Source organism: Struthio camelus, chromosome 2, assembly GCF_040807025.1.
Source record: "Struthio camelus isolate bStrCam1 chromosome 2, bStrCam1.hap1, whole genome shotgun sequence".
NCBI classification, from domain to species: domain Eukaryota; kingdom Metazoa; phylum Chordata; class Aves; order Struthioniformes; family Struthionidae; genus Struthio; species Struthio camelus.
In genome coordinates, this window is record NC_090943.1 from 99,688,407 (window position 1) to 99,713,372 (window position 24,966).

At 40.5% G+C, this 24,966-nt stretch overlaps 1 long non-coding RNA gene across 1 annotated transcript; it reads left to right on the forward strand.

The window, feature by feature from the left end:
• The first annotated feature begins 2,539 nt into the window (after positions 1-2,539).
• On the forward strand, positions 2,540-24,966 carry LOC138065976 (uncharacterized). Its single transcript, XR_011139061.1, has 3 exons — positions 2,540-2,695; positions 14,305-14,712; positions 18,769-24,966. It is a non-coding gene; the product is annotated as an uncharacterized lncRNA (long non-coding RNA).

Consider the following 24,966-nt stretch of genomic DNA (forward strand, 5'->3'; position numbering starts at 1 on the left):
ATAAAACCCAAACCTATTCAGAGGCTCAGAAATGTGTGGGCGGTTTTTTATCTGACATCTTTTCTCCCATTGCAGTTTGTGGCTCCAATCAGCAGACTGTCCAATGGCGGTGCCATGCCCAACCAATATCTGCACCAAGAATTAGCACCCCTTGCCTTCTCCCTTCTCCTTATCCCGCATCCATCTGCAGCCCACACCTCCTCATGAAGCAGCCCAAGCATCCAGCCACCCCCACCGAAAAATGGCTCTTACCCAGCCCTATCACCACAACCTTGCTGTCCAGCAACGTTCCTGCCCTAGTCCTTACATGCAACATTTGCATGAAATGTGTTCACATCAGATCTCATTAACGACTTTATAAAGAGAGCACCGAGAAGGGTTTCCTTCACTTTGTCTTCTGTTGCTGAACAGAAATAACAAGGAAGGCCTGACATCTCTCCTTTAATTTGCATGAAAAATGGCAAACTTTGGGACACAACCTGGAGTTTCATCCAATCTGAAATTACGCCTAAACGGAAACTAGATGCTCCTAAAAATTTTTGAAGGCTGTACTCAGATCTGGGGGTTTGGTTTCACTTCCACAGCATGCACAGCAGTGTACTAAGACTACTAAGATATTTTCTTCCTTTTATCCTAGCTTCTTCCTCAGACTCCATTCCTTATTATAGAGCATCATTCACTAGGTTATCAAATGCCTCTTCCTGTAGGCATTGTTCCTATGATAAGAATTGTCTTGCTGTCTCATCTGGGCTAGTTTGAAATACAACATTTAAGGACAAGTACTTTCAAAGCATATCTCGTGGTTTTTTTTTTTTTTTTGGACAAACCTACATGCCATTTTATCACAGGTGGAATGAATTTACTCTTGCCCTTCCTTCAAGGATACATGCATCTTCGTCTTCTCAGGCTCCCCCCTCCCCCAACACACTTTCAGTTTAGTAAGCTAAGAAAATAGTCTTGCATGCCAAAGATCCCAAATTTTTGCTAGAAAAGAGCTGTAAGAGTGTTTCAAAAGGAAAAAAAAGGGCAAGGTTTAAGAAGAACCTGTTGCCCCTAACCATCAGTCCTCAACCATCCAACTAGAAGCCAGCTATGCAGAATTAGCATGCTCTTTCACAGGCTCTTCTTTTATCACACTGACTATATTAAAAATCACTTGACAATTAAGAAATCTTTCAACTGTTTCCTTTACCCTTCTGCTTAAGGAAACAAAAACTTCCCTGACAGTCTCTCCGACCTGGCCTATATTTAGTGTGCTAGTTAAAAAATAAACTACAACTTTGGAACAAAGCCGGTGGGTGTTACTTTTGCCCCAAGTGCCAGTGTTCCCACTGCTGAGGCGAGGGCAAACCAAGGGGATCCGTTCTCCCGTTTTCTCCGCAGTCGTTCCATGTAGGCTGTTCCCTTCACCGAGCACAACAGAGCAAAGGGACTGCTGCTATTCAGCAAAACAATCAGCTGTCCCCACCACCGGCATATCTCCTTTCCACTACAGCAGTAGAGTTTGGTGAGCACCTGCCTTGATAGTATATACTTTGTTATTTGTAAATGCATATAGTCAGATGGGTCAGGATTTCTGCAAACACAGTTTAAGAGCCTGCTTCCAGTCTCAGCCCCTATCTACTGGCCATACTCTCAATAACAGCTACTCTCTGGGGCTGAGGTCTTTTCCTATATTATAATTTCATAGAGGTGAATCTTCTACTGATCTGGTTGGCAGATACAAATGCTATGTAAGATAACAAGAGGCTTGTCAGCACTTCTACAGCATACAAATGAACATAACAGATGGATAACATTAAACTTACCTGAAGATAAAATTATGATCTTCAGTCATGGAGAAAGATAGTAACTTAACCGCAGGATGTATCGCAATTAGCTTCCTCAGCAGCCTACAGAAGCAATATATACAAATTACAAGATAATCTTCCGCAATTTGAAACCATTTAGGATCCTTAGCATCATATACCTGGATCAATTTAAATCTTAAAGTTGCTATCATCTTTCCCTCTTACTCAGAGATAAATATCTCCTCATTTTGTAGTGAAACACGGATGCGTTTTCTGTCTGGCCTCAATGTACCATTTCTTTCTTTTAAGTTAGATGCTTGAACTATAATGAACTCTGCAGGACTGTGGTGGCAAAGAACAAGCAGCGCTGGCCACCCCAATATCTGTATTAGATTGCCCCCAGTGGCAAAGAGCTGTAAAAAGATTTTCCCAAAAAGAGACATGAAAATTTCCAACTGAGAAACAGATCTGCTTGCTGGGAAAAAAATAATGCTGCATGTAGAAACCTTTAGGCTTTCATCCATTTCTAGGAAACTGGAATGGGAGGAGCATCCCTCCTACTCCTGAAGACATCTGCACTGTGGGGAGATAGGGAAATTACAGTCAGTCAGTCAGTACAAGCAGGATTTTGGCAAACTGAAACTTGTCAGAATCACAGCAAACTTCCCATTGATCTGGGTCCACTTACGCTTTCATTACAGTTGTGTGCTTTTTTCTGATATTCCCCTTTGGCCACAGAATACTTAAAAACTAACTCAAGAACTTGAGAGGCTTGATTCTCTGCACAGCCTAGGAGCAGCCAACACATTTCTTTCTATGACCTTCTCCTTCCTCCTCCTGCCTTGTTTTCGACTTAGTAACGGGCAAAACCGAAAAAACCCTGGGACATAAAAATTCCCTCAACTGTGAGTAAACCCTTTTTACTGTGTCTCTCTTTACCAAATGGCTTGTTTGATTAATGCCTGTTTGCATGGAAAATTCCCTGTTCTCCTCTGCTCTCTCCTGCAATTGCTTTGCATTTTAGCACCCACTTTGGCAGGGTAGAAAGTAGGATGCTGGGTGAAATCATGGCCCCTGTTTGAGATCTGTCGGACTTTTGCTGTTCACTTCTACAGCACCAAGATTTGACCCTTCTCCTCCTAAACGACGACGGCACAGTGGCCTGCCATGCCATTTTAAATCTCTGCAACAGATGAGCAAGTCTGAAGTTGCTCTTTAAGAATACCAGTGACTTTTAAAAAGTCAGTTTAATCCATTCAGCTTTGTCCAACCCACTCAGTTCGGTTCACATGAAGCCAGTAAGCTATGTTCTCTCATGCTTGCACATAGTAGGAATTTACCTCAAACCAGGTTAAAAAAAGCAAAAACCTTTTCTTTTTGAAACCTGTGACTAGTAAGTGCACGTGATGATTTTACAGTGACTGAACCGTTTCTATAGAAAGACGGCTATTCAATCTGAACAGGAGACTAACGCTTGCTAGAAATAGTCTCACATGAGTCTATGGAAGCAAGTAACAGCCCTGCAAACACTCATGCACTTCGCGATTGTGGGTAGCTGTCTGGACTCACAGCCAATGAAATTAAACATCTGAGAGATTGTGATTCATGATATAATCTGGTTATGAAGCTAATTACACCTCTTGTCACTGTTGACAATGTATGATTAGAGAGACAAAAATCTTGGTTCTGCAAGTCGAATTCCGTGGGAGGGTATAGACAGAGAGAGAAAAAGAGAGGAAAACAAAAGAAATCAAAACAACTTTTTTCCTCATTTAATAAAAGACTACCTGAGTCCAGGAAAAAGAAGAAAAAAAGAATTGCACCCAGCAAGAATACGGAAGTTTTCTTAAAATGCTAGAGGAGATGATTATATGGGTAAAAGGTATTCAAGGCTATTATTAATGCATCCTTAAGTAAATGTGTAAAGGCAAACTTAAAACTTCCAGAAAACTAGAATGGAAAAAAAATTACAAAACAAAATCTTGAACATCCAACTTGTTTCCACCTTCGCAAGTAAGGTAATATATTACAGTACATCCTGCGGTGTCTGAGTTTTTTTTTTTTTAAAGCATATTTTTTTCAGAATTGGAAGTCCTCTTTGGAAGCCACACTAGCAACAATTGGATTCACTAGCCCAGGTGATCTATAGTCTCCTAGCTTCACATATATAATAGCTAATATAAACTTCCAAGCCTTTCACATTTTCTCTGCTGTTGCTTACTCTGTATGCTCATCCCTCCACTGCTGATTTAAACTTCTCCTCATTGCAATGAAGTTTAAATTAATTCCTCAAGTTATTACCCCATAAAATTCTGCACGTGCAGAGTTACTGCTTTTCTTCGTAATGAAATAAAAAACAAATCTCAATTACTATATGACATATTTCCTAGAAGCTATTTGAATTTTAGGTATTTTTTCTGACTAGAATAAAACCCAAATGTTAAGAAGTCAGTTTCCTGTGAAACGTCTGACCAATTCTAGTTTTTCTTAAGATCATAAATTACTGCACTCACGGGAGAACTGCAGTAACATTACTGAAAAGAAAATTGTGATTTTCCGTGGCTGCAGAGAAAAGTATAGAGCCACAGGTAATGAACAAAAAGCAGCTGAAGTTTATAGCATTAAAAATCTCACAATTTTAGTAGGGAGAAGAAAGGCCCACAATTTTTGAGCTTTTGATTGGCAAACTTTACTACAAAATGAAGGACAGAGAACTGGCTACAGGGAAATATTCTTTCATCATTTGGAACTAACATTCCGCAATGCTCCAAAAGACCCTGCAGCTCATAGTACAGAGCTTATTACCTATTTATCCCGTTTGCCTCTTTGGTGTGGAAGGGTTTCTGAGAAGAAGCGAGGAAAGCAGTATGGTTTACTTTCACCTTAGGTTAAATTTTAGGTTTTATAAAGACCAGTAGTTCTTACTGTTTCCATCACTTCTTTGATTTATCTACTAGACACCTAGAGCCTAAGCTTGGCTTCTGTGTGCCCGAGGAATGAAACTGGCACTTTGATTTCGCTTAGTGTAATTTTCCCTATCACCAATACTTTCTTCTAGCTTTGCTGAAAGACCCATTGTAGATGGATAGTAGAGGAGGAAAAAGTGAGGAGCCTGGATTATTCTGTTCTTGGTAACTGCATTTCCTCAGTCGTTATATTGATGCTGTTAAAATTTCATTTCCAAAGCCACAGGTGAATCCAGAAGTCACAAAGATGAAGGTAAAAACAGCACCTAGAAATGGTATCCACCTCCCCTGAATAGAAACCAGTCAGCTTGAATAAACTGCCCTTGAAGTTTTTAATTTAAAATATAGCTTTAGTACTCAGCTTCCCAGAAAGCATAATTGAATCAGGGATCCACAAAGCAAAAAGGGAAAAACTGGTGCGTTAATGTTCTAACCTCTGTCAATGTTTTAAATCTGGAAACCTGCAACTCTTTTAAGCAAGACTATTACTTTTGGAAGCAATATGGGGAAGCCCAAGTCTTCACAGAAAATATAGGTAGACTCTACTTAAACTAAACTGTGTATCTTTCACGTTCCATTCATTTATAAATTTGATGTAAATTTCAGCAGCTTTGGGGAAAAGAGAACAGGAGGTGCTGTGAGAAATGTGCTGAAGTATGCTTATGATTATCAACTTTTGGAATAGTAAAATTTATTGTATGCATGCACTATCCCCTTACTTTCATACATGTATCACAGAAAAGCCTGACTGTTTAGTGCTGGGAGCAAACTTCTGATGAGTATTTAAAGTGTGATTGCAGACAACTAGCTCAGTATTTTTTTCAAGAAATAATCTTATATCCTAGCCATAGAAATGTCGCATGCTGCCCACAACTAGGCACACATACAGCCTTGAAAATGCCATTCCCTTTCATGGTTGCAAACCAAAACAACAAATCATTTCAGTAAGATCATTTTCTGTTTTCTGCTTGTTCCTACAAATAAAAAAAGGCATGGGCCTATCCCACTTTCAAACAACAAAAAAATCATTTGGGGATGTAACAATAATTTAATTTGTATTAACCATGGCACAACATAAACATTTCCCTCAAAGCTGAAGCACAAACAGATTACGCACATTTTCCATGTGTGGGGGGTTTTTTTGTCTGTGAGCTGCTGAGACTGTTTTCATTAAAACAAAGAAAAAACCACTTCCCGTATGAATCACAGTTTTGCATTTAAACTGCAGGATTCCTCTTTAATGGTTTACTTGTTGATTGAATTAATATGGATATTTAGGAAAGGTAGACCAATCAGAAAAACAGAGAGTAAGAGGACAGGGAATACCAGTGCAAAATAGAAATAGGGAAAAAAGAGAGTCGATTACAATTATGCCAGAGCAAATAGATATGACAGGAGAACTTTCATTTTTCCCCCTATTTCCATTGATGCTATTCGGTGACATACTTCCCTGCCCTGTGAAGCACACACAAGCTTTGAGGCAGGAAACAACTTGCTTAGAACTAATGTCAGAAAAAGATGAGAGACAAGGTGCATCAGCTGCAGCTGCGGTGGCTGGCATTAGCGCTGTCAAGGCACCCTGTCTGCATTAGAGAAGCCAGCAGATCACTGCAAATGTCCTCACACTCGATCTTGCAGCATTTTTGTCAGTCAGCCAGTCAGCTACGTATTAGGCACCTCTTGGGAAAGGAAAAGGAGGGGTGGGAACCCAGCTCTGCCTCTGAGCCATGGGGCAGGTACTGTGAGGCAGGGGACTGGCTGTGCCTAGGTCACCAGGACAAACACAGTCTAGACCTGTGGGGCTCTGTGGAAAGACAGCAGAAGAGTATGAACTGGAGATCTGGCCCATGGACCGCAGATTTGGTACCCCATGTAGGCAGCTGACAGGCTGAACGGCTGCTGTAGATGCCACCCCAAAGCAACTATGAGTTCAAGGCCTCGCTTGTAGGTGTCCAAGGTTTACTGGATTTAATCCTGGGTCAGGACACTTTTGAAAATGAGGCCATGGCTTCTCAGTTAGTTAGGATCTTTTAACACATAATATTCTTATTTGCTTTAGGTGTGGACTTTTATGTAATTGTTTCCTCTGAATCCTTCTCCCTTTGCAATAGAAATCACCATATTGACTCAAGTTTAATAGCATTTGAAGTCCAGTTTTCTGAGAAGAAAGCAGGAAGCTTTTAGCTTCCTTTGCCTGGGAACACAGAGATGTTAAAATTAGCCAGAAGAAGTATATTGCTCCCTGAATACAAGAGAAAGGTACTGCAATTTACTGCACAAAGAAAATCTAGTTAAAACCACTGAATGCACAAGTAACATTTACACAAAGCGTGCTCTGGTTCACCAAGAAGTCCTCCATATCCACAAGCAGCATGCCAGTAGCAAAATATGGATGTTTGGGTTTTGTTTGATCAAAAGAGAACCACGCCAACAGGGTCACAGCAGGTAGCACTGCCGTTGTATTTCAGCATCATACAACCAGTGTTCTGAGATGCTTTTTTAGGGCCGCAGACCACATACGTTCGTTCTTGGCGGCTCAAGGTCACTCAGGGGGCCTGAGTGAGCATGCATGTGTCATGCCACACCAAGGCCTGCCTCCATGAAATCGATAGGAGCGGGCTGTCTCCTTCCACCTCTGTGTGCCAATCCAATACACTAACCTGGCAGAAAACTAGCCCAGCAAAATAGAAAACAGGTTGGAAAGGTGGTGTGGGCTGAGTTTATGAAAAGGAAGCGGTGTGTGGCCATGAGCAGGGGTGACGGAAAGAAGAAACGGGGAAGGCAGAGAGCGAGGCTGTCCCGTGTTGTAGACAGTGCAGTTACGATCAGCTGCAGTGTGTACAAAACTGTAGCACCAGTGTATGCAAAGAAACCTCCTAGGTTGTCTCTCTCTCTTAGACAGAAAAAAAGTAGATGTTTAAAAAATACAAAATTATTTAGGACCCTAAGCAGGAACGGAATCTGTCGGGATCGATAAGCCCTTTTTCTCTTCTTTAGAAAACACGTAGCTCTGCGAGCAGCAGAACGCATGACAACCTGTGGCTCAAGGTTTAGGTCTGGCATAGATACTCTAGGGTTTAATAAGCACCGAGTCCATTCTGCTGCCTGCAAACCTAACAGCCTTTTCTCGTCTACCTAACCACCTACTTTCAAGAACTTCACAGACACTTAATACATTTCAGACCACAGGCAAATTTGGTTGACAGACCATGCGGTTCAAGAAAGACTGGTCACATCATGTAGGAGAGATTAATAATTAATATAGACTGTTCTAATGCATAATGCCTTTTTTCATTAGGAAGCAAGACTAACGAAGAGATAAACACGTTCCTGCTCTATTCATGCAAAATTACAAGCCAACTTTTGCTCCTGGTTATATAGCTATATACCCAGAATTACTCTGATTAATCAAATGACTTCAGTGAGTGAAGGATAATCTTAAGTATCTAACTGGACTTACACACCATAAAACTAGTAACTACAGTTCTCTACCTATCACGTAACAGTCTACGTTTATACGAAAAGATGGGAGCACCATATATTGTATCTTTGTTCGACTACTCACTTGCGCTTGGCACATTACAAAATCTGAAATATCTGGTGAGAATTCAGAGTACTTTATGGCATATTATAATTTTTCCTTTTTAGCAGCACACAAAAAATAATATTAAAACATGTTGTGGAAAAACCTGCCACTCTATTGCCTCAGGTACAGTATTTTGACAGGACGTTGCTAATCCAACAAATTTCACCAAATAAACAAAGGAAAATGAGCTTTCTTTATTACTGATTACTGCTAAATCATAATAAAAGAAATGTAAATCTCGATTCATTATTTTCTGTCATTGATTATGCTTTTTTTTTTTTGGTATTCTACTGGATTAGAACAGATTAATTAGTTTTAGTTTTCTTTCTAGCCACTTTTCATGCCCTGGCTCAGTAACCAGGCTCCATTTTTTTAAAAACAACCAAAGTCTTAACATCTTCCAAAAATTTTCCATTTGTTCTACAGTTTCTTAAAATAATTCCAAACAACTTTAATATTTGGACTTAGACTAACTGGCAAAGCGAATTTCTCAGTAAGTGACAACACTTCTTCCTAGAGTTGTCTTCAGCCCATTTTTTAACGCTTTATACCTCTTCATTGCTTGAAGCTCCAGATCATTTATTCTAGCTAATTAGCTGAGTTCTTGTTCTTGCTCCATCACTGATTGCTCTGACAGGAAAACCTCTGCTATTGCCAATGTAAGAACGAGATGTGACTTCACGTTTCAAAAAAACTTATGGCAGGGCATCCTCTCACCCATCAGACTGCATCTCTGAGGGGGAAGCAGACAGGGAAATGGCTGAAACTCTGGACCAAAAGACAATCAGGGATCAGTTTCCCCCCCATGTAATCTCAGGAGAGTGGAGATCTGTCTGTCCTACCTCCTAGCTACAAACTAGAGAAAAGGTTGCTTTTATCTGCTGTTTAAATTGCAAACTCTTGCAGTTGTAAATATGTGCTTGCGCAAGCCAGCCCTGGCTCAATGGGGTCATGCTATTGTTTGGAGGCTCCGAGTTCTGCTGCAATGCAAATAACAAGCCCAATTAGAAAAGAAAAATGCTTTTATGCTGGATCACTTTAAAACCTATACACTGAGCATTATAAGTGCTCTTGAGTGGATTCACTTCCTTTTCTGCAGCATGGACAGCAGTGCACTTTTACCCGTGGTAAGCGACGTTTGCACCGGCATGTTTCCAATGAGGATCAATCTGATTCCTTCCTAATAATAACAGAGAATCATCTTGGATAACAGTTTTAGCTGCTACTTTAATTGATCATACTGATACAGATTTTGGAAAATATCACTCTAGCATGGCAACGCAAAACAAATCAGAAGTGCCGACGCAGAATAAGGCGAGCAACTTCCCTGAAAAGGTGTTTGTGCAACATTCAATGGCCGTGAATGTTATTTGGATATAGGACAAGGAAAGAAAAGGTTAAGAATGATTCAGTAAGTCCAGAAAACATTAAGAGCTAGATTTTGTTGCCCTGCTTTACACTGATTAGCTCAGTTCCCTGTGAACAGCAAGTAACACTGCAAACTCTTCATGCTCCAGGACAGTAATTCCCTAACGTTCTGGTTCATGTCAATTTTCTGAATGCATTGGGGGCTACCACAGCACCTTAGAACATTGAGCTTTTAAGGTAGCATTGCTTCGCAGGCCACTAGTGATCTGTGGAGCACCGCAGCGAATCCCTGCTTCAACTTCAACAAATCCTAAGTGGACTTAAGGCAGGGCTGGACAAATCCAAGGCCGAGTTGTTCTGCTGGCTAAAATTTTGTATTTGATTTCTAAAGCTGGGGTAAGTGGAATTGTGACAAATCTGGTACCTCTTCACTTATGAATCACTTAAATATCAGATCACTAACTTAAGCTTTAACTCCTTGGGATTTGCACAAACCGGAGCGCCCTGCTCTAGCAGACTCAGCCTTGAGGAAAGTGTCCAGCCTCATCACACGCGTTCTCCTGGAGTCAGCTTGCACGGTAACAAGGAATTCCTGGCACCGCGGTACAGTAAACTGTTCGCCCTTGTCCAGGATATAACACCAGAACAGATGATAATAAATAAGCCGCTTCAACAGGGCTGTGAAAAATGATCTGTGACATAACTGTAGTGAAGCAAATGTCATCTCAGAGCAGGCTTGTTTGGATGCCCACAGGAGAGCGCACCAACCGTCTGGCTCAAATTCGCAGCCCATTACTAGTACGGCGCTGTGAGCATATTGGTGCCTGACTAATTCTGCGCGGTGGTTCTCTACCTACCGAGAGCTCTTTTGAGCTATTAGCGTCATAGCATATCAAATGGCCCGTCACAAACCTGTTTATCACCCCTTCCCCAAATTTAGGCAGGTATCCAGTCACAACTACTCAGTACGGACATATGCACATATAAATGCTAGCTCTCTGGTAGGCCGAACTACTGCATCTAATTCGGGGCAGAATTACAGCCCTCGTGTCCTTTGAAATCAATACAGCTACATAGGATGAGAAGTGCAGCTCCTCACTTGAAAAGCCTCTCTTCACGCGGCACTTGACAAGCTACTCTCAAAAGCTAACTTCAGCCTAGCGAGACCAAGTTTCTTTCTACAGTCAGTGGAGAAGTGACTCCAGTGGAGAACAAGGTGATCCAGAACAGAAGCTGTTAACGATCCCGATGGCCCTCTGGAGGACTCTCTCTCTTTATTCACTCCTGTCTAGGGAGCCTTTGTGAATATCCCCTCCTTTTTATGCTGCCAACTCCTAAGACTTTATTATGAATCTCCTAGTATCTGATGTTTCTCTTAAAAACCATTTTTCTGAAGTCACTTAGTTTTACAGGAATCTCGGCTTCTGCTAAACACGCACGCACGCGCACACACGCGCACACACACGCACACGGACACACACATACCTATATATATATGTATACAGGCCTTGCTGTCTTGGAGAAAACTTGAAAGGGTGGAGTCTAAAGACTAAAAAAAAGGGGAAATTAATCAAAAGACAAGGAACAGTAAGCCAAAAATTACTTCAACGTTTTTTTAAGCCAGCCTCATGAAGTCATTGAAATTTGCCAAAGGAATACATGAATTTGCCTTGTATCTTGCTCCAAGGGTTCTTTATCATATATTCAGTGTTTGATTTTCTCAGATTCCTACATATATTAAAATTGCAAGCTATTTGTCTTTTTCAGACAAAATTAGCTTTTTACAGTATATTGGAGAAAAGTTTGCCCTTTTAAAATATCTGCACGTTCAAGAATTGTAATAAATTCTCCTAAAACATCATGAGCATTGCTTATGACTGACAGTTGCTTTAAGTAAAAAGGTCTTCCAAAAGGTACCTTATAAAAATCTGTTAATCCTCAAGAAACATAATATACAAAGATAATAAGAGGTCAATTCAAAATCTTATTTAACATCATCTTTTAAAGTCTGGCCGTTGTTCAGAGAGAGAAGCAGCCTTACGTATGTCCTGCCATTGCTAGCTGATGATCTCATTCCCAGAATAAAGCCAATATTTTTGTTCCGTTGCTCTTCTCCTTCACCTGGATAGTTTCGGTGGAGTTCCTCCTGAATTCTAGTTAAGATCATTAGAGGAAAACGTGAAAGCTGTTCCAAAACCTTAGAATAATCAATCCACTCTTCCAAAAGAACAGATGACATGATATCTGAGATTTACCTTAAAGAAAGGACCAAATCTGAGGTGATGAGGGACTTGATTTTGTTTGAATGTTAAGCCTCTTTAAACTGCCTCAGACTAGGTTTTTTAAAATTAAGGCACATAAAAAAATGAAACCCCAAATTCTCTGATAAATAAAAGAATGAATGACATGTGTGTTTAATTCTTGGAATAAACTTAAGTAAGGGATCCCCCACACTACATTCTGATTTTCAACCAGAAAGTAGTAACCGGTGCAACACCTAGCCAGGTTTCCAACTTGCATCCTGCAGCCAAGGAACTAGCACGCCAGGGAATGGCGCATCCTGGCCAAACCTAGGCAGGACGCTGGGGGCTGACAACTCTTAGCTTACCTCGGATGCAACCGTCTCTTTGTTTTATAGTGCTCTGGGGTGCAACTTCCAGAGTTTTCTAATCTTCTGTATCATTAGAGGAGAGAAACAAAAGGATAATCAGTGGATACAGAAGTGAGTGACCCATTTTCCTGATTCTCTGAGCCACGTGCTGTAACTGTGGTATGGCCACGGGACATGGACCACGTGGTACAGAGGGGAGGGGAAGAAGCAACAGCAGCTCCCTCAGGGCTCCCGCTCTATCGTTGCACACAACTTCCTTGAAAGAAACATCCTTTTTATTTAACAACGTCCATGGACCATAGGAGACTGTTCCCCATTCCAGTTGCTTAGCAAATCTCTCAGTACATTCACTCTAAACTTTCTTACTATTGAACAAGCTATTGAACTTTCGCTTAGTCCCAGCCTTTGGTCTATAGTAAACATGGCCTTTCCTTTCTGGCACTAAAATCTGAGGATGATTAGCAGAGCTTTGATGTAATCACCTCTCAACTATTCAAGATGTATACAGGAATATTTTGTTTTCTGTTCCATTGTCTAGACTTACTATGGTGAAAAGCATTCTTTTTTTTTTTTAACCTTGAAAGGAGAACAAAGAATTCCCTAAGGGAAGACAGATCTTCCTAATAAGAAAATATACTAAATACTAGAGAATACAGGCCTGGCCAATTTATAAAGAGATACTCAGACATGGCATGCAAAAAACAACGGGAAAATACTTTTTCTCTGGCAAGTTAAAGTCACAAAGAGTAGAATCTACTACTCCATTCAAAGGGAAAACATGGGGAATGTATACCTCTAGAGAAATCCCTAAACAGATCTATCCTTTGATTTAATTATACCTCTTGAACGCCACTGTACTCTGCTTATGACATATAACATAGATTCTTTAAGCACATTCTTATTGTATACACACACACACCTGCATGCACACATTTATATATACATATACACACCAAGCAGAAGGACCTTTTTGGCTGACATGTAATTAGTTTATCCATATCTCATAACCTAAATCTGTATTCTTCATACCACTGGTTTATATATATATATATGATACATATATATTTATATATAAATATACAGATAGAGAGAGATGGAAAAAATGGGTAAATACTTTGTCTACTCATCTGAAGTGAGCTCCAGGCTGCCACAGCTGTAGGACTACCTATACCCAGGCTAAAGATAACAGAAAAGTGTAAGTATGCATTCACCATGTTGGACAGTCTTGCTGTGAAAGAAAATATGGTAGCTCCACATACATGGAAACAAGAGTTCCAAGTCCAGGCTATAATCCCAGGGGTGCAGTCCCCCTAAACAGCCAGAGCTACTGAGTGGCTGGCTGCAATGGTGGATTTGGTTCAAAATTAAGACATTTTAATATGCAGTGGCTGAATTCCTATTACAGTCAAGGGAAACCTACTCAGCACAGTTAATGGAGTTTATAGAGCTATTCCCCTGATAGCTGGGAGGTGACTCCTTCAGAGTGAAAAATCACTTGGTTCCATCAACAATATTGATTAGACTTCCATTGACTATAATGGGAATTTATACATAGGCTTCTCCATTTACACGAGGTCTTCAGAAACTTCATTTAGGGGTTATGACCTGGGGCTGAATCCCACTCCAAATGACAATGTACCACTTATTTCAGAAGCCCTGCATGGAGGAAAACTTGCCAAAGATTGTGGTAGGATTAGAAGACCGTTAGCATTTGGATGCACGCAGCGAATGAAACTTCTGGACTCACTTGTGAATGACATGTTGCAGATGTTGGCTATACAATTAAAAGCGAAGTAACTGTTACAAGCTGCTTACTGTTGGATAGGATCTTCTAAAGAACTGTGATAAAGAGGAACCCATGTCAGTGACTTTATTTAAAGCAGAGTTCTGACACATTTCCTGATTTTCTCTATTCTGTCATGCTTACTTATAGACTGACAACCTGGTGAGATAAAGGACTAACAGTCATATGGATCTTTTCAGGTGCTTGTGTTTGTGGGAACATGACACTGGGTACTCAGGAGGAGTGAAAGTAGTTGCTGAATCTCTGGAAGCAGCCTCAGGGACAACATGACTTTTACCTTCACGATGATACACCTCAGAAAGACAGCCCACAAAATGCGGCTCGGCAGCAGAGCAGCACAACAACATATTTGGGCCTGGGACATGTGAACACACCAGCTCTGCACTCTGCTCCCTGCTAGAGCTCCTGCTCTGTGACAGTAACGGTGGTCTCCACCAGAGAAGGTCCCAGCTGCCAGCTTCTAGCACAGCTCGGCCAGCAGCTACAATCCCACTGGAGCACCAGCACCACTGTCTAAAGCATCAGTTGTCAGAGCAACCCAGGGACAACTACATCTAGAAACGTAAGGATAAGGAGCACAAGGCTATGTGAGTTAACTGCTCCTGTTCCTTACCATTCTCCTCCTCATAAGAGAAAAATGCTATCAGTCTCTGATAATTACAACACTCACAACCTTATTACCAGATGAAAAAAAGCAAGGGTGAATGATGCCCTCTGTGTGCCCTCCTTCAGCCCTTTGCACGTTTCTCACTGCTCCCCTAGGCACAAGGGGCTGGAGTCAATCCATTTCCTTGCCTGCTGATGCAGTAACAGACCGCCGCAGTTACGGTCTGCCTAGACCGTCCCTCCAGCAGCACAGAGCCGGCCTGCAGCAGCTCTATTCATAGAGCAAAGGAGGAAAATCTTCTCGGGATCAGAGGCTCCTAGGTGAGCAACTACAATAACTGATCCATACGTTTCTCTTGTACTATATGATCAGTGAGGATGTGTGTTTTCATTTGCATTTTCACCCTTTGGTTTTCTGCATTTGGTAAATACTAGCAAAGAAAATGTTAAGATGTCACATCTCTCTTCTAGAAAGCGACTGACAGTCCCTAAGTGCTCTGGGTTTTTTATAACCAACGTGACTGACGGTTTTTAAGTGGAAGCAGTTTGTGCAAGTTTCAAATGCTAGTTGTCTGCACAAATAACATGGAATATTGGCTTTTCTTATAGCTATCTAATGGCATTTCCTCCTGTGTCGGCAGCAGCTCTAAACCCTCAGTTGTTAAAGGAAAAAAAGTCTGTGTTCTCTGCTCTGCACAGTTCTAAAACTCCCAGTCTAACAAAAGGAGAAGAAAACTCATGCTTATATTTTAAGTTCTTGCATTTCAAAGCAGTGCAGCAGCAAATCAGTCATTTCTCTTTATATCAGCATTGGCTAATGTTGTCTTGTACAGAAACATTTCTATTTAATCATTTTCAAGCATTCTGCAGCAAACACTTCGAAGAAATCCAAAAGGCTTATTACTCCCTCAATGCACCCAATTTAAGCAGGAGTAATAAGCCTGCAGCATGGTAGAGTCCTGTAGATCTATCATCCTGCACCTCTAATAATTAAGGCGAACAAGTCCCCTAAAAATTATACATAAAATGTAATGAAAATATCAGAAATGTTACATGCTCCTTCAGAAATAGAACAGGTAAAGTTAGTATCTTCTTCTACAGTTCTGTGTTTCAAGTCCAAGTACAGGTGAGAGACAAAACAGTATTGTTGAGTTAAGTGTACCTACTTTACTTTTCAACAGACAAGTAATTGAAGTGTTGTTGGTAAGCACATCTCAGCTGTGAGACTTTAGCTTGTAAAAATTTGCTGGCCATTCCTCATAGCAAAGACAGCGAGGGATCTAACAGTGCTCACTTATTAAAAAATTTTCACAGAAGTGGATCTGAAGTAGAGGGCAATTGAAGGGCAATCTCCTTATCAAAAGTTGCAGAAATATTCTTAATTTCATGTACACTTTTACGCCAAAGGAGTTGAATTTTGTACTTTCGCATCACATAACTCTAGAAATGTTATCACTGTGAGCACTTCAGTGTCAGTCAATCAAGAAAACATCTTGTGCTTTCTGAATAAAGCAAGGATGCGCAGCAGTGGCTTTACAAAGTTGACCTGTTCAGGAAAAAAAGTCAGTCTGCTTCCCAGAGCAAATAAGGGACACTGCCCCTTTGCAGCTGGCCACCGTGGCAAAGATCAGGTTAAGGAGCATTCCTGCAACTCTTCCTTTTTCCAACCCCAGTTTGGAGCCACTAGCACCCGCTCTCCGGGAGGTAGCACCCAAGTACTGCTCCACAACAGGGCAGAGAAGCTGCAAGCACCTGGGCTGTGAGCCAGCATGACGGGCTCCAACTTCGTCTCAAAGCAATAGCTGTCCCCAGTGCTCTTCTTCACCAAATGACACAGCCCTGTGGCTCGGATGAATGATATAAGATATTTAATGTGATAAAAAGACAGAGACTTGCTATTCAATCCCTTAAAAACTTCCCTTTGCTGGACTGAATGTCAGGCTAGAAATAAGCTTGGTTGCTCAAGAAACCGAAGCTGTAGTGTCATTTTTACAGTCCCATCAACCTACAAACATTACTGAGTAGCCTTTACGGTACAGAACAGACCTTTCCAGGCCTGAAAACAATGCATTCCTGTTAGTTGAGAAGCTTTGTTCACTTTCCTATCACAAAGAAACCCACTGTATATAAAGTAATATTCCATCTCACTTTCTCGGACATAATATAAGATTTTTATATTGTCTTTTCTTGTTCAGTTACATGACTTCAACAACTCAAGCTATTTTTTTTAAGGAATGTAACTGACCATCATTTATTAACTCTACAGAATAAACTACCTCAGATAGTAATACAATTTCCTCTTCTTTTCAGCTTCTCATTTTTCTCAACTTTAATGTAGTTGTATAAGATTTTCCGCTCTCCAGAGGAAACGCAATAATCAGGTTACGTTGGTATCTTTATAACACTGACCTTAAAGTTCACTTCATTCTCTCTCCCATCCCCCCAGTCTTTCTTAAGTTCTTTTCTAATTCATTTTCTACTATTGAATATCCCTAAAAAGAGAAACTGGACACAGGTAAATCATTTTACCTCAGAATTTACCATTGTGAAAAATAAACAAATTGCTGCCCACCAAATGTAGAAAATTACTTTAATCTTTAGTGTCAACTGTGTTCATTTATTTTCTTTCTTTCTACAAAGAACAAATTTTACCTTAAAAATTGTACCCTGAAAAGATCAGAAAAGGGCCAGAATGCTAGTTTTGTTTCTTTTAAAGAAAATAAATGAACTCATTTAATCCTGCTGAGAGAAATACTTCTCCAAGTTTTGGAGATCAGTGCTTTATTTAGACAGAACTTGGGTATTATAGACATTTTAAAAAGATCATTTTGCATTACCTTTGAGTAAACGATTTGAACATGCGGAGCAACACTGATTACTCTAAGCCACATTATTTCCTCCAAAAAGGTTTCTTTTATTTGCATATTTAAGGTTGCAAATTCCACCTCAAACAGAGCTAGAGAGAGTTCTATAGTACTCTAAGTTGTTTTTGTAATCTTTCAAAATTTCATTCCACCTCATGCTCCCCACAGAGGAGCAACAGCAATAAGAAGCAAGAATATGTCCACGGTAGAACACTTTTAAAAAAATGGAAGTTTTCCCATGAATCTACCAAGCAACCTGAATTTAGGATACTCTCAGTTTTAAACTCCTTCCTTTTCAAATTATTCACTTCAGCAATAATATGCAAAATCTGCATTTTTAGAGGCTAGGAACCAGCACTAGATTTGCACAGAGCACATTTGCTAATTTAACAACATATTAATGTATTTTACTTGCTATATTAGAAAAGAGTTAGCTAGAAAAGACTGATTACAGAACATCCCATCTGGCATCTGTTACACACATGGGATCCTGCCAAGGTTAGCAATGCAGGAGTTTTCTCCGACCCCAGCCTCTGTTCAAGGAGGATATGACTGAAATGAGGGTTACAGACTTTGTGATGGACACATGATGATTACAATGCAATCAGCAAAGAAGATGCTTTTCTGACATTGCTTCACTCTGTGCCAGTTCAACTCTCAAAGAAGCCCTGGGAAACATGCCAGGTGAAAAAGACAAAAGCAGTTTTAGATTTTTACAGACTTCTTCAGCCTACCAGAACTGCAATTACAGAAATGCCAGTCACTGGGCGAGTAGCAGACTACGAATTCCTGAGCCATGAGATGGGAGAAGCCAATGTTTTGCTAGTTGAGCAATGCTGGTTTCCAAAGTTGGGACTCTCGTCTGGTCCATGAGCACATAATGGACAAGCACTACAAGCTGCTAGCAAAAGTGCTCAATAAGCAGGTAGCATCCAATGAAATATGGTATATATAGCCATGAAGTAAAAAAAAATCTATCCTTGTTTTGCGCTGCAGCCACGTATCACTGTGCAGCATGGTGGAGTGATGCCCCTCATGCTCCAAATAACATGACTTTGGGAAAATGTAGGTTCGTAGAGCAGGTATTCGCCAGGTTGTTTATATTCTGGATAAGGCATGTTAAATTTTAGTTTGGTTCTGTTTTTTAATGATGGAATCCTTTTTCTTCTTCAGACTTGTCTTTATGCGGTGGAATAAAGCAGGCACATCAGACTGGTTTCCATATAGGCTGGTGACAAAGCGTCTTTCCTGTCCAATTCTAAGTGGTCTGCATGAAGATCTGTTGACTGCCATGTGGTATTGTTCATAGACAGTGACATTTCTGCACGATAGCAGGGTTACATAAAGGCTCTGTGTCCTCCCTGACTCAGCTAGGAATATGTTGGTAGGACTGGAACAAGTCGGCCTATTCTAAACTGCTTAGGGACTGTGGGATTACATGAAGAATGTCTGCAATGATTCAGAGATGCTGTGCTTGCAGAAGGAAGTTGGGGCTAACCTTTGGTTAATGCTTGGTACTGGGTTTAAGGCACAGCAGGGATTAGAGAAAGGTAATTTTACAAAGATATGGGATCACCTGGAAACTTCAGTAAAGGACACCGGTAATTTACAAGCCTAACAGGAAAGATATGTCTTTTGCAGCCAGCTATGTTACAGAAAGGAAAAGAGAGAACATATATATAATTTAAGAAGATATTAGAAAGCTAAAATTTCAAACCACTGGTTTTTAAAATGATGTTTCTGTTTCCCTGTTCTCTTCTATTTTACTTATCCCAGATCTGTCATCTCTGTGAAAAAGGAAATAAGTGTAAAGAATTCCCACCCTTTGGGAAAAATTGAGTTAGTATAATGCAATAGTCTCTCGCCAGCCATCAACAGTGATAACAGCTCCACAGCTGTAGCAGCTTCCTGATGTACTTCTTGAGGGACTCTGCCTCGAGCTGACATAGTCTAATGATGATACCTGTGCTCAGGCACTCTAGAACCTTTTAGGTGGTACCTTTTCAGCGGTACATAACCTTGGCTCTGTTGCATTTTGACAGGTCCATAAATTATGTACCATTAAAAGCCATGCAATGCAGTGTTTAACAGAAGTCCAAGCCGCAGGGTTAACATTTTCTTTTCAATGCATCTCCATTAAACACCAAGTGTTTTTTTTTTATTTTCAGGAACATTCCCAGGGAGCTCTCAATCCCCGGCTGAGATGAACGAGGCTAGTCATACATCCCTGAGCTACAGTTCAAAGAGATCTGCAAAGTTCCATACATATCATTGCATCTGGTAACACTCAACCCCAAATTTGCCTTCAAAGCTGCAAATGTTAGGAACCACCTGCTATTCATTTATTTATCTTTAAAGGAGGGCTAACATTCTGCACTAAGAGATGGATAGCCAAGAACAAACCTAACAGCGCCGTTGCTAAAGTCACTATGGACATGAAAAATGCCAGGTGTGTCAGCAGGGCCTGGCTTGCCAGAAGCTAGCTTACATTTCCTAGGTACCCTACCTGGTCTAATACAAAATGCCAAAACCAAAAATCTTCTGACTTCTAAAAGAAAGTGAATGACAGATGCAAAGAAGGAAGAGCATCAAAGCAGAGGAGTAAGAACAGATAGGTGGGTAGGACAGTGTTAATAGATCCCATCTAGGAATTTGCAAGAAGAAAGTCATACACTGTTCTGCATTAGCAGAAAGACCACAGTCTCATTAGTATAAAGGCTAAGGAAAGTTTGGCTCAGAACAAATGCGGTGAATTAGGTAACAGAAAATGACTCTTTGGCCTGAATATGAAAAGGAGGAAATGCTGACTGAAAAAGCCTTCTTTGGTTAGACAAACTCTAATTTTTGTTTAGAAACCAAGCTAAAGAAGCATTCTGGTCTCAGTTTAACACTGTCACTGTGGGTTGCCCCATTTGTTTATTTTGCCTTGAACCTTCCAACATCCCCTTTGCACAAATCATCTGGCCTTCAAACTCTCGGGTACTGTCCTCTCTTCAACCATGGCTTGCCAGCTCCTTCACAAAGCTCTTGGTCTATTATACTTCAGCCTACTTGTCATACAGCCTAACAAGCTATTTCCATAGCTTCCTCACACTTGAGAGTTACTGAGCTTTTAATGCTTCCTCACCCTTACTTGAAAGAGACTGTTATTGGAAAATCTAATACATTCAATATGACAGGGCAAGGTTTACAAATCTAGTTGTCTGGTTTCTATTGACATTTAAAAACAATGTTAGTGACAAAAATGTAATTATTTCTAAATGATGGAAACAAGGAGCCAGCCATACTGAATGAACTTTTTTTGAACTTCTATTCATTTCACTTCAGATTTTGGCAGAAGTTTTTGATGGTTTCTATTTTATCCTAACCAGTTTATCCATGTTCCAGATTTTATATGTTCTGTGGCTGTAAAGCTTTTCTGTGGAATTCACCCACCGCCACAGAATTGTGCTGGAGAAACCCAGCATGCCTCTGAAAAATAAGTGATTGTCTTGCTCTCACATGTACAGATAAAACTGAGAACATTCACTAAGCATATGTGATAGAGTTTTCTCTCCATCATTTTCAAGCTGCCCTAAATTGTAATTTTGAAAGGTGTGAACGATCTCATTTATCTCAGCTGGGGCTGGAAGGATTTTCCTGTCCCAATCTGTAGAATCTGCTGATTTTTACCGTGACATGGAAATTCAGCATTTTTGCTACCGAATTCACTGTTTTCCTGCAGTCTAATACTTTGTTTTCTTTCTTCCAGTTCTGCTAGAACCCACCTACAGCTGCCTCCTCTTCTCCAGTTCCAATGGGCACAAATTGAAATATAAGAAATTCTATCTAAACTTAAGAAAAAATTTATTTACTGTGAACCTGGTCAAACACCAAAATAGGTTGCCCAGAGAGGCTGTGGAGTCTCTGTCCTTGGGGGCATTCAGAAGCCAACTGGACACAGACCCCAGGCAACCTGCTCTAGTTGCTCCTGCTTTGAGCAGCGAGGTGGAACTAGATGATCTCCAGAGGTCCCTGCCAACCTCAGCTACTGTGTGATTCTGCAAATTTCTCCACAGAGGGAGACGTTCACTGTATCGTAGTATTTCTGCTTCTTGCACAGTTCCATGGACCCCCACCAGCAAGCAACTGGGGACCTAATTAAGCAGGTAGAGGTCAGGTCCACAGATGTCAGTCTGCTAACTGATACACTGTCCTACTGCAGCTGGAAAACGATAGAGCAGCTAAGCTCTATGAAACCATTACAAATTCTCTCCTGTCTATAAGGAAGAGCGCTGAGAGTTAATCAGATCTATCCGAATAGGAATTAGAAGACTGCCTGATGATTATCTGCCATCTTTACAGACTAAAAGATCTCAGAGAGAAGAATAAAGCTAAAGGAACGAAGAGGAGTTTTGGTGCAAGATGACTTAACATAGAAAGATTAGAGGAGGCTTAGAGATGTCGGAGCAGTGAGGTGCTGGCAAGGAATCTATAGGTCAGGGAGTTGTGCTCATGTCATACCAGCAGTCTCCACAAACAGCCACCGTGACTGTTCATTTCTAGCTCTTCCTACTTTGCCATAAGACAAGACAACCCAAAATTTTGAAGCCTACTATCAGCTACTCGTGTAGGCTCCCCTTGCAATGAATAGAAAGAGGAAGACATAAGAACAAGACCTCATCTCCCAGGATAAGTATCTGAGTCAGATGAAGCAAATACAGTTCCAGAGAAGTTTTTTCTTTCTCATGGATATTAAAGGAAACCTAGACACATAACTTTTAGGCACTGAAAGTTGGTTAAGAGTCATTCTTTAGAATTCTTTAGGACAGCACCTGCTATAATGGAGACTAACCTTGTCAGTGCTTCCCCATGCTGTTGTGGTACAAATGACCATGGAGCTGCAGGTTCAGCTATCTGTCCAATAGAATGTTTTTAAACTACTACACAGCACTGGTCATCTAGACTAAAACAACGCAAACTGAAAAGTATATTAACAATTAAATATTTTAGTCCATCTAACAAGAGCCCAAACAAATGTTCTGGTATCTTCCATTGGTTGTGACTGACAAAATGAGAGCAAAGGCTGGTCAGTACATTTCCTGCGCTGAGGTAGGGATCAGAAGGTATTTTAGAGTTGCCCACGCAAGCTTCACAGTGGACCAGACAAAATTCAAGATATACTTCATTAACAACTGAAAGCAAACTGGAAAAAATTCTTCAAAGCCATTAAGAAACGAAAGCTAGCTGTGAGATGCCATGACAGCAGAAGTTCCAAAACTGATTAAAACATGAAAATTGCTGGAAGAGGAAAACACACGTAGGAGTTAGAAATCTTTTGGCCTTGTTTCGTCTCTGACACATTGACTTTCATACCCATGTGCCTTTGTTCCTACATCTGTAATCCAGATTACAGTTACATCTTTTAACATTTATCTCACAAATACGTAGAAAGGCTTGAATGTTTTTTGAAACCCAAGAAGAGGCTAAAGAAATACAATTACAATAAATGTTTGCACTTGGGTGATGATGAATAGCACCTCCAAATGCTATTTCAGAATCAGGAAGGATAGTGTTCAGGCACAGGCCTGGAACTAAAGCCACACACTCACAAGCTAATCGCTTTATGGGATCTGGAACCTCTGTTTTCAGCCTTTGAAGGACAGCAGTGCGCACAGATTCATTGCAGTACTGTGCTATTGATCAATGTTTAAATACAACACAAAAATTGTGTCCAGATTTCATACAGTTGCAACTTCTCCCACCTAAACCAATCAAATAATCTGCTTAATAAATAACAGATCCAATAATTTGTTCAATCAGTAGAAACAAATGTTCCACGAGTAACTAATTCAGAAAGGAATAAAGTGCAAGAGTACCACACTGCCCATAAACACTCAGAACATAGCACAGCTAGGAGTTCAGACTTAAAGGACATAGCCTTATTGAGAAATTGTGTAATATGGGCAAAGCGATGGTAGAAAACACTGAACTTGAGGCAAGGAAAGACAAATCACTGCAAGATTAAGGTGTACTCCCAATAGTTTAAACCACTTTTGTATACAAAAATAATGCTAAAAATAAGGTAATTTAGTTTCCACAATAAAACACTGCAACAAAAGACATTAGGTAATGGTGTCCTTAAACTAGATGAGGAGACCCATTTCTTTGCAGGTTTTGTTCAAGTATGAAGCTATCAGTAGTATTTGTGTTACAGGATGACACTAGGAATTTTGCCCCATTTATAACGGACTGACATGTTTTCACTGTCTGTGAAAACTGCTCTAGCTGGTGTAGCCAGGTTATAGGAAACACAAGAAAGTTACTGGAATTAGTGAGGGTGTATATGTTTCTGGGTTTCTAGGAAGGCTGCAGCATGAGAATTTCACAGATGTGGGGACTTTTTGATAGCATTCCAGTTGAAACAAACTTGTAACAAACCCTGTGGAGAGATTCATTCAACGGGATGAGCTAACCAAGAAAACAGTCATTTTTGGCTAGCTGCATCAATATTAGCAGCAGCTGTGAACTCAGTAAACAGTTCTGTTTTCTGGTTGTCAAAGAGCTGCTAAAGCAGATGTGAAACTCATCAAAAATAGGTCACAAACACAGAACATGCAAGAGAATGCATCAATATCAGAGTGGTCTGAAAATGAGTAATGCTGGAATATCTCAGTAGTATTCCTAACACCAAACTGTACCTACCAAACAAATGCATCCAACGACACTGCTTTCAAGTGATTCATATGATAGGACCTTCCTCGTACTGCACTGTCTGTGTGAACAAGGGTGTGGTGCTTGCAGCAGCTGAGGCGTCAGACAGAAGGAAAGGTACTAAATTGCACTGTGCTTTCCTTTGCATTAGATTTTCTCAGAGAGGCTTTCATTCCTGTCTTTCTTCTCAAACGCTATAATTATCCCAGACTGAAGTATCGCACAGAGCCAAATACGGAATTTGCTACGGGTTAGCTTGCCTTTGCCACTACAAACAAACTACAAGTTCACCCTGTCCAAGAGGCTGCCCTCCAGTGCTAGCCGGTCCTCCATGCATGGCGGTCGTGGCCAGTGCAGCGATTACTTTTTTTTTCTTCAGCCCATGTGATCTAATTCCTCACAATTCCCCCATCTGGATATTTACGTGGATCTACTTCTAGGGTTCTTGCATTACTTAAACCACTTCACCTCCTTTATTAGCAGGTGCATAATTGAACAAGATTTAGCTTTAAAGGCTGCAGGCAAAGGAAAACAGAAAACACTGAAGCTGAAACAAGGAAAGACAAATCACTGCAGGATTAAGGTACCATTCCCAACAGTATAACACGCTTTTGTATGTAAAAAATTATGCTAAAAATAAGGTAAATCAGTTTCCTGTGGCTACAGCAGGACTAGACA